The sequence below is a fragment of the Pseudophryne corroboree genome, chromosome 9 (genome assembly GCF_028390025.1).
Source record: "Pseudophryne corroboree isolate aPseCor3 chromosome 9, aPseCor3.hap2, whole genome shotgun sequence".
NCBI lineage: Eukaryota > Metazoa > Chordata > Amphibia > Anura > Myobatrachidae > Pseudophryne > Pseudophryne corroboree.
The window spans coordinates 79,113,251-79,127,968 of record NC_086452.1 but is presented as its reverse complement, the minus strand read 5'-3'; the positions used below and the strand labels follow the sequence as shown (position 1 = coordinate 79,127,968).

At 45.1% G+C, this 14,718-nt stretch overlaps 1 protein-coding gene and 1 long non-coding RNA gene across 5 annotated transcripts in view; one reads left to right on the top strand and one right to left on the bottom strand.

Annotated features, from left to right (window-relative positions):
- The window catches only part of LOC134957572 (uncharacterized), a 115,213-nt gene extending 107,500 nt beyond the window's left edge, over positions 1 to 7,713 (top strand). The window contains exon 3 of the long non-coding RNA XR_010186668.1: positions 7,516 to 7,713. This is a non-coding gene — a long non-coding RNA (uncharacterized LOC134957572). The remainder of the gene's footprint in view (positions 1 to 7,515) is intronic.
- The window catches only part of FAF1 (Fas associated factor 1), a 599,080-nt gene that overhangs the window by 263,743 nt on the left and 320,619 nt on the right, over positions 1 to 14,718 (bottom strand). The gene's annotated exons all lie outside the window — the stretch shown is intronic.

The following is a 14,718-nucleotide window of genomic DNA, read 5'->3' as shown; positions in this document are numbered from 1 at the left end:
GACGGATCCGCAGGAGCCTGGGCACACTATAAAGACTTAAATTGGGTGTGAACTGGCTCCTCCCTCTATGCCCCTCCTCCAGACCTCAGTTAGAAAACTGTGCCCAGGAGAGATGGACATTTCGAGGAAAGAATTTATTGTTATAAAAACGGTGAGCGTCCTTCCAGCTCACACCTCAAACACACCGTAGAACGTGGCATTCAGTAGAATACCAGCCCACGGCATGAATAAAACACAGCCACATGCTGAGAGAATATGTAACACAAATCGTGTGTCCACATAAGCAAAAATAAGACACCGCATGCCATGTCATGAAAAACGGTAGCAACCGCCTGACAGAGAAGACACACCACCAGGGTGTAACCAAAAACACTAACTGCAGACACCGTACGCACTGGGACGGGCGCCCAGCATCCTCTACGGACTAAGAGAAAAGGATTCACCGGTAGGTACCAAAATCCTATTTTCTCATACGTCCTAGAGGATGCTGGGGACTCCAAAAGGACCATGGGGTTTATACCAAAGCTCCAAAACGGGCGGGAAAGTGCGGACGACTCTGCAGCACCGAATGAGCAAACAAAAGGTCCCCAAAAATCAGGGTATCAAACTCGTAGAGCATAGCAAAAGCGTTTGAACCCGACCAATAATCCGTTCGGCAAAGTAAAAGAGCCCATCTTTCCAGTAGAATGGGCTTCCACCGACTTCGGTAACGGCCATCCAGCCGTAGAACAAACATGCCAAATCGTTTCACAGATTCAGCGTGTAACAGACTGCATACTGCAGTCGCCCCAAGCATGCTGGGAGCATACCGGACAAACAGAGCCGCTGTTTCTCCAACTGAGCCAAAATGGCAAATTTTAAAATCCCCGGTAACACCGAGAGACTTTGAATCAGCTAATGCCTAAGTAACCACTGGCATCAAAATAGACTGATTTCTGCTAAACCCAGAAACCACTCTTTGGCAGAACTACAATCAGAGTTCACAATTCCTCTCTATCCACATGGAAGATCAAACAAGGCTCTTGTGAGACAAAATCACCACGTCCGATACCCACCTTGCGGACACCAAAGCCAATAGCGTGACCACTTTCCAAGAGAGAAATTTTTTTATTTTTTTTATTTTAAAGAAACAATAAGGCCATACTGCACCGAAATGGAGCCTAACTGTAGGCCTGCATCCACACCGGCTTGTAAAGTATGGATAAGAACGACCTAGCTGAAAGTCTTCCGTAGGGACCATCCTGGATTCACACCAAGACACAGTTACGCCAACCACGGCGGTAAGGCTTCGCCATTACTTCTTTCCTAGCCGGAAACGGTGAGGAAATGGCTTCACTGGGAACATCCTACCGGCTTAGGATATGGCATTCAACTGCCACGCCGTCAGACGCAGTCGCGGTAAGTCTTGATACACGCCCTGATCTAGTTGTAACAGTTCCTCACGTAAAGGAAGAGGGCAGGAATCTTCCATGAGCAAATCATGAAAAACTGGATAGCAAACCCTCCTTGGCTAGATCGTATCCGAGAGGATCGTCTGAACCTTTGTTCTCACCTACAGAAAAAATGAAAGAAGAGAGGCCACATAGACCGACTAAAAACACCCACGGTGTCACGAGGGTGTCCACTGCTATAGCTTGAGTGTCCCTTGACCTGAAACAATATCCGTGAGTCCTCTCGTTGAAGCGAGACGCCAACATGACCAATTGCGACCCTCCACAAAAAGTTGTCACGTCTGTGAAAACTTCACGATGATGACTGAATTTCTCCCGGATGGAGATTGCGTCAACAGAGGAAATCTATTTCACCTTCGTTTACCACAGGGAACGAATATTGCTAATATAGTGTTTACCAGACTTTCCGCCCCACGGGAAAACTGTGCATCTTCTGCCATTGCCGCTTTGCTCCTTGTTCCGTCATAGCGGCTTACTTACGCCACTGCTGACAAGTGGTCTGGCAGAACTAACATGGGCCGAACACGAAGAATACGTTCGTCGAAAATAGCTCTTAAATCAAGAAAGCTTATTACAGACAAGCTTTCCAACTTAACCTTATCCTCTGGAAATACGTCCCTTGCAAGGACTGCTACCCAGCCTCGGAGATCTGTATGCACAGACACCAGGATCTAAACCTGGATCCCGAACCGTCATCCCTCTAGAAGGAGAGAACCGAGCAGACACCACAGGAGTGATGTCCTGGCCTTTAGGATTATATTCCGGTGCATGTGCAGGTGAGACCCGGACCACTATTCCAACTGGCCCCTTGAAAGCCACTCCGGCAGTAGACCTGCTCACCAAAACAGGCCTCGTAGGCCGCACCCATCTGTTTTAGTAACTGAACATATTGATGAAGTGTCCCAGCAGAGCTGATCCAACTCTGGATCCTCAGACCTCTTTCCACAGGAAAAACACCAAATATTAACCGGACAGTATCTACTCTGAAACCCACCTCCGACAACTGTGTCGTTGGGAACAACAGCCAATCCCTGTGTCGAAGAACAGTCAGAGAGAAACAATGATTTGCACCTTTATACAGGGACAGCCGGACAATGTCCTGAACCTGACGCACCTCTGTATGACGTAGCTTACTACCTCCCCTTCCGTAGGGAACGGCAAGATTTATTAGAAAAAACAGTAAGGGGAACAACCGTAACTCAGAATGCTCCCCTTTTGGATTCTATAAATAACTCACAGGTCTTAGTCTATTCCTGGACTAACTGAAATTAGTAGACGAGTGCACACCGGAGTGGGAACTAGCCAGATAGACTCAGCGACAAGTGGTGGATGTGTTGGAAACAGAAAACGACATCCACTTCTGCGAACCTAACAAGGCTGCAGAACTCTTACCTTTCAACCTTCCACTGTCTGCACAGAAAAGGAAAAAAGAGCGGTATCGAACCGGTTAAAACAACTGCATCCCACAAAAGAATGCGTCACCAACCTTTGTGAAGGAGGCTAACTCACGAAGTTAGACTTACCAGTTGTATCCGCCGAGAGTGACTGAACAGAGGGCTCACCAAACAGCTGTATACCTCCCTCGAGTATCTCTCGGAGACAACTTCAGCATTTTTCCCGGCTACACCTCCTGCTGTCACGCGGCAGCCTGCTGCAATGTTATAGAGTAGAATCAACATAAGCAAGCGTAATTCTATCGGATGCCAACCCGAATACAACACTCCCTCATGTGCATGCAATGCAAATAAGGCCAAAGTATACAAATAAAATATCACTTAGCTTCCTGTGAATGATCCTTTGCGACCGGGCTCTGCGTCGACCAGGAGTTGACTGCCGTAATGTTCTCTCCGCGTCGGGAAGAGAATAATATTCGGACTCCATGAGAGGATCGAAAACCAACTCGTCACGGCCAATCTAGAGCTTAATCAACAGAGCGATCATGAGAAGAATACCATTATTTCAGCATTCATGGATATACATCATGTAATACACAATAAAACACCCATATCCTAACCATGCATATATAAACATATATCTACATATATATACATATAGATATAACCTATACGCAAGTGGATTGTCCAGACCCGTCAGGTCCCTAGTGACAGTAATGTGTTGTGAATGTGTATGAGCATGTACCGACGTGCCCCCGATGTGGATCTACCAGGAACGTTATGGTCGACAGAAACTGAGTAAATGTCGACAGCAAGGAATAGTAAGTGGGCAAAAAATACTAATAACCACAAAACCCCGAGGGGTCTGAGGGAAGCATACAAATACAATTTTGATAACACTCCCCCCACATATACCTATAAATATACATATATATACAGGTACAAGGCAATGACAGCCTAATAATTCTTTATCCAGGAAAAACCGTTGATGCCGACCGGGCATCCATAAACAACTGTATCTCCCCTATCGTGTTAATTGTTTAAGCACACAAACACCCATTTGCTAATACTTAATTTTCCGAATCAAGTACCGCCATGCGCCGGCGAAGCCGACAGTTATCCCCACAGCAGCTTATGACAGAGCCCTCACATCTGCCGACATATGTCGACTAACCAATAGTGGGTACAAACAGGGAAACAGTGAATTTATGTACTATAAGAGTGCTTATGCATCCATTATCAACCTAATGCTATATGACAACCATATAGCATTAAAACACTGTGCCCCCCCCCCCCACCCCCTGACGGGGATCTGAGGAAAACGGCGCTGACTCTATGAGGGCTAAGCTCCACCCCTTCCCGGCACGCTGAAGCCCGCTCAAACATATATACATACATAACCTTAAAAATTGAGCTGGGGCCTTATATACAGGGATTAACCCCCTGTATATACCCCTATATATACAAAACGCAGCCCAGGGCTCCCCCCCCCGCCCACGGAAATCGTTGGTGTGTGGGAGCGATGGAGCGCAGCACGGACGCTGCGGTGCCCTGGCGGGGTGAAGACACCCGGTGTCCGGGTATGTTCCCCCGCCCGGGATGATCCCAAAATTGCTGCCCAGGGCGCTCCCCCCCCAGCGCCCTGCACCCATGGAGCCGGCGGCGGTGGGGAACTGGCGCGCCGTGCGCGACAACACGCTGGCGGGGGTCCGGGACACGGAGCCCCGGCACCGCCAGCTGAACACTACACAATCACCTGTAAAATGCTGCCCAGGGTGCTCCCCCCCCCAGCGCCCTGCACCCGAGAGAGCCGGCGGCAGGGAAGAAATGGCGCGTAGTGCGCTACCACATGTTGGCAGGCGTCCGGGACACGGAGCCCAGGCACCGCCAGAGAGTCACAGCTATAGTGTAAAATGTCTGCCCAGGGCGCTCCCCCCTCCGCGCCCTGCACCCGTGGGAGCCGGCGGCGGGGAAGTAATGGCGCGCAGTTATATGGCGGCGGGGGTACGATCCATGGTGCCCAGGCACCGAAATGCTTTTATGCCAGCCTTAAGAAGAAGAAATCCGCAACCTGCTGCCCAGGGCGCTCCCCCCCCAGCGCCCTGCACCCTGTGAGTGCCATTGGTGTGTGGGAGCATGGGGCACAGTGCGACCGCTGTACCTCCGTTACTGAAGTCTTCTGCCGTCACTGAAGTCTTCTGTTCTTCACATACTCACCCGGCTTCTTTCTTCTGGCTTCTGTGAGGGGGGTGACGGCGTGGCTCCGGGAACAAGCAGCTAGGCGAACCAAGTGATCGAACCCTCTGGAGCTAATGGTGTCCAGAAGCCGAGAAGCAGAGCCTTTAAACTAAGAAGAAGTAGCTCTGACTTCTCTCCCCTCAGTCCCACGATGCAGGGAGCCTGTAGCCAGCAGGTCTCCCTGAAAATAAAAAACCTAACATAAAGTCTTTTAGAGAAACTCAGGAGAGCTCCCCTAGTGTGTGACCCATCACTCATGGGCACAAAGTCTAACTGAGGTCTGGAGGAGGGGTATAGAGGGAGGAGCCAGTTCACACCCAGTTTAAGTCTTTATAGTGTGCCCAGGCTCCTGCGGATCCGTCTATACACCATGGTCCTTTTGGAGTCCCCAGCATCCTCTAGGACGTATGAGAAATGGGCAAACACACTAATCAGAAGTGGTGTTAACATACTTTTAGTCATGTAGTATGTGAGCTTGTGTGTGTGTTACAAAAAAAATATGACCCGATTGGAAATCAGACCCTTACCCTCCAGGCCAGAAGGAGTCCAAATAGGTCACTGGCCATGCGCTGCAAAAACTGTTGTAACCCAATCATGAAAGTCTCCCAACACTCAAATTCACTGGTTTGCTTAACTTGGTTATAAACTGAAGACCTTCCACTCTGCCCTCTCTACAAGCTGTCTCCAGGATTTCTTGATGGGAAATGTGGTCAGCCTTCAAAGTGTCTAACCGTATATTCCTAGTTATAAAGCCTCTTACTTTATACTTCAGTGTTCACTCTAGAGCTAAAGGAGACAGGGAACCGGCAGGAGAAATCGGGCACTTCTGCGCATGCCCAGGAAAGGGGCGTGGTATCATCATCACCACACTTGGGGACGTGCCCAGCACTTACGGAGATGCTGGGTTGCCCCCAAGCACTTTCCTCACTGATTAGATGCTGTGCACATGGCATATATTTAAGAGCAGTGATTGCTAAACCACAACTTTTCCCACCTGCAGGACACTGCAGGCCGCAAGCGGGACGGCAGACTGCTTCATCAGGGCTCCTTCATAAAGACAGTGTATTTCGTCAATTTACAATCGGGCAGGGCGCGCTGCCCCACTGAAAAAGCCTAGCGGGAAATCTATTGCTTGATTTTGACATTACAATGTGCTTACTGGAATATAGCTGTTTGTTGGCACTCCCTCCGCCCGACTCCCACCATTATCTGTTTGTATCTGCAGACACAAAAGGGGGAGCTATAGGACATACAATGCAGAGCAACGATATACAAAGCGTTCTCTGCTATGGATGGATCATAATGAACCATATGACTGCAATGACAATAGGTCCCTGTCCGTTACTGAAACGGGTAGCAGTATGAAGAGGAGACACTGCCATAATGAATAATGGTCGTATGGCATTACTGAAAGCAGAAATACTACTGCACACAGACTTTCCTATTCAAAAAGATGCAACACACATTGTGTAAGAGCTATTAAGGAGATGTGTAGGACACGACATATTACTTATTAGAGGGAATACACTGAAAACACAACACTTTTTGATAATGGAAGTCCAACACCGCAGAGGATGGAGAAGTAACTTCTCACTAAAAACAATTCCAAACTATTTTTATATACTATTTTTGTCTACAAAGGCTGCCCAAACCAGTCCTCAAGGGGTATCTGTTCAGACAGTTAGGATTGCTTTAATTAACATGCAGGTAATTAGCTAGGGTTGCTACTGGTACTGCTAAACCTTAAGCGGATTAATTACATCTTAATTAAAGGAATACAAAATTTCAGCAAGTCAGGTGGGCCCTAAGCACAGAAATGGACTACATAACATTACACTGTAATTGTGTTTAAGAACCTTAATACCAGCCCTGAGAAATGTACAACTATTAAAGGACGAATTGTAATTTTAGACTATATGACATCTTTTGTACGGTCCTTCGGGTGGGAAGCAAACTCTGGATATATCTCAGGCTCGGTGCATTGTCATTCCTAAGCATCTCAATATTATGCACTAATCCAGTGGTTTCCAAACCTATCATCATCCGCTAATAGTCCACATTTTACGGACAACATTAATGAGCACCTGGTAAGTCTGAGGTGGATTCAGCTTGGAGAGACCTAACCACAGACTCCAAGTTCCAGGTGTTAATACCACATCATAACAAAGGGGGCATTGTAGAATCTGGTGTACAGGACACAACCAATCAGATTTTTTTTTTTACATGTTCTAGGCTGATTGATTGCAATGGACTAAAGCACTTTTTTTTGGCACAGTTATGAGTACACCAGTTTGCCATCCCCAAGTTCCCTGCTTTGTTGGGAAAATAGCAGACAGCTTAAGGCTAGCATCTGTGAGCACTGTAACAAGTCACATAACCTTCGTCCATGCAAGAATGTTTTAATATCCAATATATATTCTTTTCATTTTTAGCAAAGAAAAATATTTCTACGTCTAAAATTGGAACTTGAGAGCATATACTGAACTTGGCCGAACACACTGAACCAAATGAGATCCAGTCCATCAGCCTGAGCTTTAACTGACCAGGATCATTTAATTTGGACATCCATATACCTGCTCAATTGGACACACGAGGATGATCCGCATGCACAACTAGTGACCAGATTGCCCAATGCATGGCCAAAGTTTCTTAATGGTAAACAGCTCAATCGATGGAATAAAGTCAAGATGGAAACAAATTAACACAAAGAAATTATTAGGACATTAAAAATCTGAGGAGGGAACACGAAAATTCCACAATATAAAGACAAAGGGGTATATGCAATTCACGGCGAATCGCGGCAATTTTTTCGCCGTTTTTTAATTCGACTAAATTCGCCAGGTGAATTCCGGAAGGTGGCTTCCGGAATTCACCATATTCAATGAAAAACGGATTCGCCAGAGTCGCGGGCGAAAATCGGCCGATTTGGCGGATTTTGCCGCGATTTTAAAAAACGGTAAAAAACGGGAAAAACCCGGAAAAAAAAAATGGCGTGGGGTCCCCCCTCCAAAGCATAACCAGCCTCGGGCTCATCGAGCTGGTCCTGGTTCTAAAAATCCGGGGAAAAATTGGCCAGGGATCCCCCGTATTTTTAAAACCAGCACCGGGCTCTGCGCCTGGTGCTGGTGCCAAAAATACGGGGGACAAAAAGAGTAGGGGTCCCCCATATTTTTAACACCAGCATCGGGCTCCACTAGCTGGACAGATAATGCCACAGCCGGGGGTCACTTTTATGCCGTGCCCTGCGGCCGTGGCATTAAATATCCAACTAGTCACCCCTGGCCGGGGTACCCTGGGGGAGTGGGGACCCCTTCAATCAAGGGGTCCCCCCCCCAGCCACCCAAGGGCCAGGGGTGAAGCCCGAGGCTGTCCCCCCCCATCCAATGGGCTGCGGATGGGGGGGCTGAAAGCCTTTTGTGATAATAAAAAGATATTGTTTTTTCCAGTAGTACTACAAGTCCCAGCAAGCCTCCCCCGCAAGCTGGTACTTGGAGAACCACAAGTACCAGCATGCGGGAGAAAAACGGGCCCGCTGGTACCTGTAGTACTACTGGGAAAAAAATACCCCAAAAAAAACAGGACACACACATTGTGACAGTAAAACTTTATTACACACTACCGACACACACATACTTACCTATGTTGACACGCCGACTGCCACGGTCTCCGACGATCCGAGGGTACCTGTGAAAAAATGATACTCACCTTCCAGCGTCCAGAGATAAATCCACGTCCAGAGAGATAAATCCACGTACTTGTAAAAAAAAAAGAAAACGCAAATACCCGCTCCATACCGGACTAGAAAGGGGTCCAATGCTTTCACATCAGACCCCTTTCTCCCGAATGCCGGGACATCACGTGACTCCTGTCACTGAAGTCCCTTCAGCCAATCAGGAAGCGCTACTTCCGTGGCGCTCACCTGATTGGCTGTGCGCTGTCTGTACTGTGACAGCACATCGCAAAGCCGCTCCATTACTTTCAATGGTGGGAACTTTGCGGGTAGCGGTGGGGTCACCCGCCGGTCAGCCGCTGACCGGCGGGTGACCTTACCGCTAGCCGCTAAGTTCCCACCATTGAAAGTAATGGAGCGGCTTTGCAATGTGCTGTCACAGTACAGACAGCGCACAGCCAATCAGGTGAGCGCAACGAAGTTGCGCTTCCTGATTGGCTTAGAGACCTTTCTGTGACAGCTGTCACTGACAGGTCTCATTCGTGGAAAGGTGTCCCATGTGTCAGCATGGGACCCCTTTCAGTCCGGCATGGAGCGGGTGTTCGGTTTGTTTTTTTGCCAAGTACGTGGATTTATCTCTGGACCATGGCTGAGGTGAGTATATTGATCTTTTCTTTTCAGGTATCCGTGGATTCTACATGGAGAAGAGGACCGATGTCGGCGTGTGAACATAGGTAAGTATGTGTGTGTCGACGTATGAAATAAAGTTTTACTGTCGACGGTGTGTGTGTCCTGTTTTTATTTGGGTATTTTTTTCCCAGTAGTACTACAGGTACCAGCGGGCCCGTTTTTCTCCCGCATGCTGGTACTTGTGGTTCTCCAAGTACCAGCTTGCGGGGGAGGCTTGCTGGGACTTGTAGTACTACTGGAAAAAACAATATCTTTTTATTATCACAAAAGGCTATCAGACCCCCCCATCCGCAGCCCATTGGATGGGGGGGGACAGCCTCGGGCTTCACCCCTGGCCCTTGGGTGGCTGGGGGGGGGACCCCTTGATTGAAGGGGTCCCCACTCCCCCAGGGTACCCCGGCCAGGGGTGACTAGTTGGATATTTAATGCCACGGCCGCAGGGCACGGTATAAAAGTGACCCCCGGCTGTGGCATTATCTGTCCAGCTAGTGGAGCCCGATGCTGGTGTTAAAAATACGGGGGACCCCTACTCTTTTTGTCCCCCGTATTTTTGGCACCAGCACCAGGCGCAGAGCCCGGTGCTGGTTTTAAAAATACGGGGGATCCCCTGTCAATTTTTTCCCCGCATTTTTAGAACCAGGACCAGCTCGAAGAGCCCGAGGCTGGTTATGCTTTGGAGGGGGGACCCCACGCCATTTTTTTTTATGATTTCACCGTTCCAGCGTAAAAAAAATAAAATAAAAAATAAATATTTAAAAAAATATATAAATAATATTTGTGCCTCCAAAAAAAAAAAAAAAAGTACCTAATCCCTTCTAATATAAATAGATCTGCTATTCCCCCCAAAAAAAACACAAAAAAAAACATGTTTAAAATTTTTTTTTGTTTTCACCCTCCAAAGTGTGGCGGATTGAAAATGACGAATTTGCTGTCTAAAAGCACTGCTGTCGAATTTCCAAACTTGAATTGAATATGCTTTGGTCGAATTGCAGCACTTGTATCATTGCAGAAAAGTCGAATTTGCAAAAATTCGAATTTCAAAAAGTCGAATTTTGAAAGTCCGTTTTTTGGTCGGAAAGCACTGAATTGCATAGGCGATTTTTTTTTTTGGTCGAAAATGACCCGAAATTCGACAATTTCGGGAATTCGACCGCAATTGCATATACCCCAAAGCCTCTTCTCTGTGTAGACTCAAGTTCCATAAACCATTTATCTGGCACTGAAGTTATGGGGATGAATGGAATAACTATAATGGAGACGTTACAGCAATTAAAATGAGGCAAAATATACAAAGTACTTCATGGGCAAAAAATAATAATAGCCTGCTGCATTAAATCGCACATCTAAATTGTCAAAATCTATGCTCATAGGCTACTACATTAGGACTCATCACTTACTATCCACTAGCATGCTGCACAGCAAAAGTTTTAATTCATAAAGTTACAGGTAAAGTCTCTCCAGAGTGCATAGCTGTTTGCAGACATTCCAGATAAGGATTTGAAAATGGAATAAAAAAAATAATATATATATTTAAAAAAAAATATATATATATATACATGTGTGTGTGTGTGTGTGTGTGTGTGTGTGTGTGTTAGTGCAAAGAAGTGCCGTGCCACTTATGAGACTACCACTCCAATTTAACACTCCCAATTATCTGGGCGTCAGCTGTCCCCTAAATAAACAGCAATGGTGTATTACTGCAGAAAAACAAATGGGAATACCGAATGGGGGTTCAAGCGACCAACGGTGTTGTATTTCTAGGTTTATCAATTCTATCACCACACTAGAATATATATATTCAATAAAAATATTTTATTTTTACAATACTATAAAAATAACAAGAATGGTTTAAAAAATAGTTCAAAAATGGATATAAATATAGACATAAAAATCAATGTACAATATAGGGGAATGCTGTTTAAAGTGCAAATTGCTAAAGTGCATAGACCGTTCCAATTAAGTAAATAAAGCTTAGGAATCTTAACTGGTTCAGCAAGAGGTTTATCAGTATAAAAGTATTAAAGTATATTATTTTCCATCAGGGATGTCTACAAAAAGCTAAGTTCTTTCTTCCATGTGACCAAAAATGTTATCCTAAAACCTAAAGTTAGCTTCAAGTAACCTAATTCCAAAATAAGATAGGAGTATAAAAAAAACCCACATGTGTAGAAAATTACAGAAAAAAAGTAAATTTGAATTAAAATTTGTCTATTTCATTTTACATTGTATTCAGAACGTTACTTAATTTAGTAGTATTCTAAATGATGTATTTAAAACATTTTTTTACATTATCTTCTAATAGTGTGCATATAGAGTTACTGCTGCTTACAATAATATAGATTTTGAAAAGGTTTTGTTGCCATCAACGAATAAAACACAAAAATGTAATCCTCCTTCATAATAAAAATGTTAGTTCTGAAACTGTAACATTCCCCACTCCTGTCTTCTATGGGATAAGTGTTACGCCATGAATGCAACAATGTCATGTTGTGTTCTCATCAGCCATAGCAAACCTGTAGCTTTAAAGTTGTATACAGAGAAACAGAATGAATTTTGGCCCAAAATTATATATTATATATATATATATATATATATATATATATATTTATTTATTTATTTATTATTAACACACATATATATATATATATATATATATATATATATATATAGATATATAGAGATAGATATTTTGTTTTTTTTTTAGTATCCAGAGTAAAATGTTTCTACAAGTTTCAATAATCAATCCAGACAGAAAAAAAGATAAAGTTCCTATGCAACTTGCAGCTAACCAGGGCTAAATAAACTCAAGACAAGAACTTTCCTTTTCATATAAAATAGATTGTCTCCACTACAGTTCAGTAAATTTATTTCCAAGACATGGGCAATGAGTAGCACAGGCAAAACGCTGTTTTTACCAGTTGTTTACGCAGAAAAAGGAAGAAGTGTCATATAGACCAATGTTGGAGGACATCAAAAAGAGGCTTGGCTATGTATCTACTGTATATCTTTTGTAATTGGTCACAAATGTATGTACTGGGCAAGATCTTGTGAGGTGTTAGAACTTTAAGCAGCCATCATGGTACATGGACTTTTGGTACTCGCCCTACTCGCTGTGCAAACCTCTTCATTATTCGGGGGCCTCCGTTTAATCTATCATTAAGAGCCATTGACCCAGAACTAAACGTAAAGCAGATCCTTCCTTCCTCCCATGTCCCGATTCACATGCCTCTCGAGCTGGGGATGCCCTGGAGCATTTGTAGCTCAACAGGGTTCCTTTAATCTCAGCAAGGCTCTGTGTAAGTGCACTGGGACCAAGAAATTCATGTTTTACATCTTTAAATAGGGACCCTCCTCCCCCTTAAGAAACACAAAAAGAAAGAAAGTCAGGGAAATGGGTATATGAATGTACAGACAACCAGAGAGTTCGTTGTTTTAACTCTTATCCCTGGGATGCAGAGTATCCTACTTATTGCTTTTCAATATTTGGTGATGCCAAGTTGAGTTTATTAAACAAACTTGTGTGAAAATATTGGAAAACATTATGGAATTTATATATCAGGCCAATTTTTTTCTCCATTTGAAATATAATTTATACATACAAATTACTAAGACTCTTTATCAGTCCAGTATCTGTACGTAACAGCCAAAAAAAATTGTTTCTCCTTTTACAAGAGCGAGGCAGGAAAGAAAAAACAAAAAACCCCAAAACACCCAGTAACAGGATTTTTTAAGCATTAAGATATAAATGGGAAAAGCAAGATTTTGCGAGTTTAATAAGAGTATAGAGTCTAAGGGATATATTCAATTAGGGTCGGATCCATTCTGACATGCATTTGTCAGAATGGATCCGACAACCCCTATTCAATCTCATCTCAATTCGACTTTTAAAAAGTTGAACCGAGATGAGGGACCCAGTGGAGGAGAGGGGAGGGGGGAGGGGGGGGGGGGGGGGGGGTCGCGGGGAGAGCAGCGCTACAGTAGGATGTCACACAGCCGCCCGACCTAACGGCAGTGTCCACCCGGCTCCAGCAGGCGTGACCTCGCTTGCTGGAGCCGGGTGGACGCTGCCGTGAGTGACGCGGCTGTGAGACATCCTGCTGCAGCGCTGTAGCGCTGATCTCCCCTGTATGCCCGCAGCTGTCCCGCGTATCCCTGCGGCTCCCTCCCCCCCTCCTCCTCTGGGTCCCACATCTCAGTCAGACATTTTTTTATGTCGGGCTGAGATGGTCGGAAATGGGGCCAAATCCTGTAGAATTTGGTCCCGTTTCACTCAAAAGTACATGAATCGGCAGCTATACCGACAAGTCGAATTCCACGACTTGTCGAATAAAAACTGCTGGGACTGAATAGGTCGAATCACAATTCGACCTTAAAAAGTCGAAAACTGCCGTCTTTTCGGCACCAATTGCATATACCTCTAAAGGCCCGTACACACTGGTCGATATATCGGCCGTTCTCTAGAACGGCCGATATATCGCGGGACCGTCGGCCAGTGTGTACGGCCGATACGTCTGTGAACTCCGTCGTTCACAGACGTATCGCGTCGGCTGCGCAGCACAGCCGACGGCCAATATATCTAACGATATATTGGCGCGTCGCTGTGTGTGTACGGGGCGGTCGTCCGACCGCCCGTACACATGCTGCGGCAGCCGGCGGTGATTGACAGGTGAACTGGGCGGGCGCCCGCCCAGTTCATGACGTCAGTCCCCCGACGGATCGGGCAGTGTGTATGCACAGCACACTGCCCGATCCGTACATAGATATATCTGCAGATCAATTGATCTGCAGATATATCTACTAGTGTGTACCCACCTTAAGACTTTATTGTACAAAGAAAATTGAGATTAAGATTTCTTTAAGAGTTTTCAAAGAGTTCCAGAATAAACTATACAGATAATCATAGAACGCTATAATCTCTATAGAAATACATTTTCAGTTGTAATAGATTATATCACAGGTCTGTAAACAGGTCACAGTGTGAAAATAATATGTCTAGGTAGCAATATTCGAACCCGGAATACTACACACGCTTAAACCAAATAAATATGAATAAATCCTCACTATGCCCATCTATTTCTAACAGGTAACAATAAGATGGCTAACCAACTAAAGGAACATATGCAGCTATTTGAGAAATACGGTGGTAACAATAATATGCTGAAGCCTGCAGCACTGTATACATTAAATGCGATAATCAGCCAGTTTAAAATTCAGTTTCATTTGGTTGGAGTTGGGTAAAAGATTACCAGGTAAGACCATCACAGGTACATGCCTT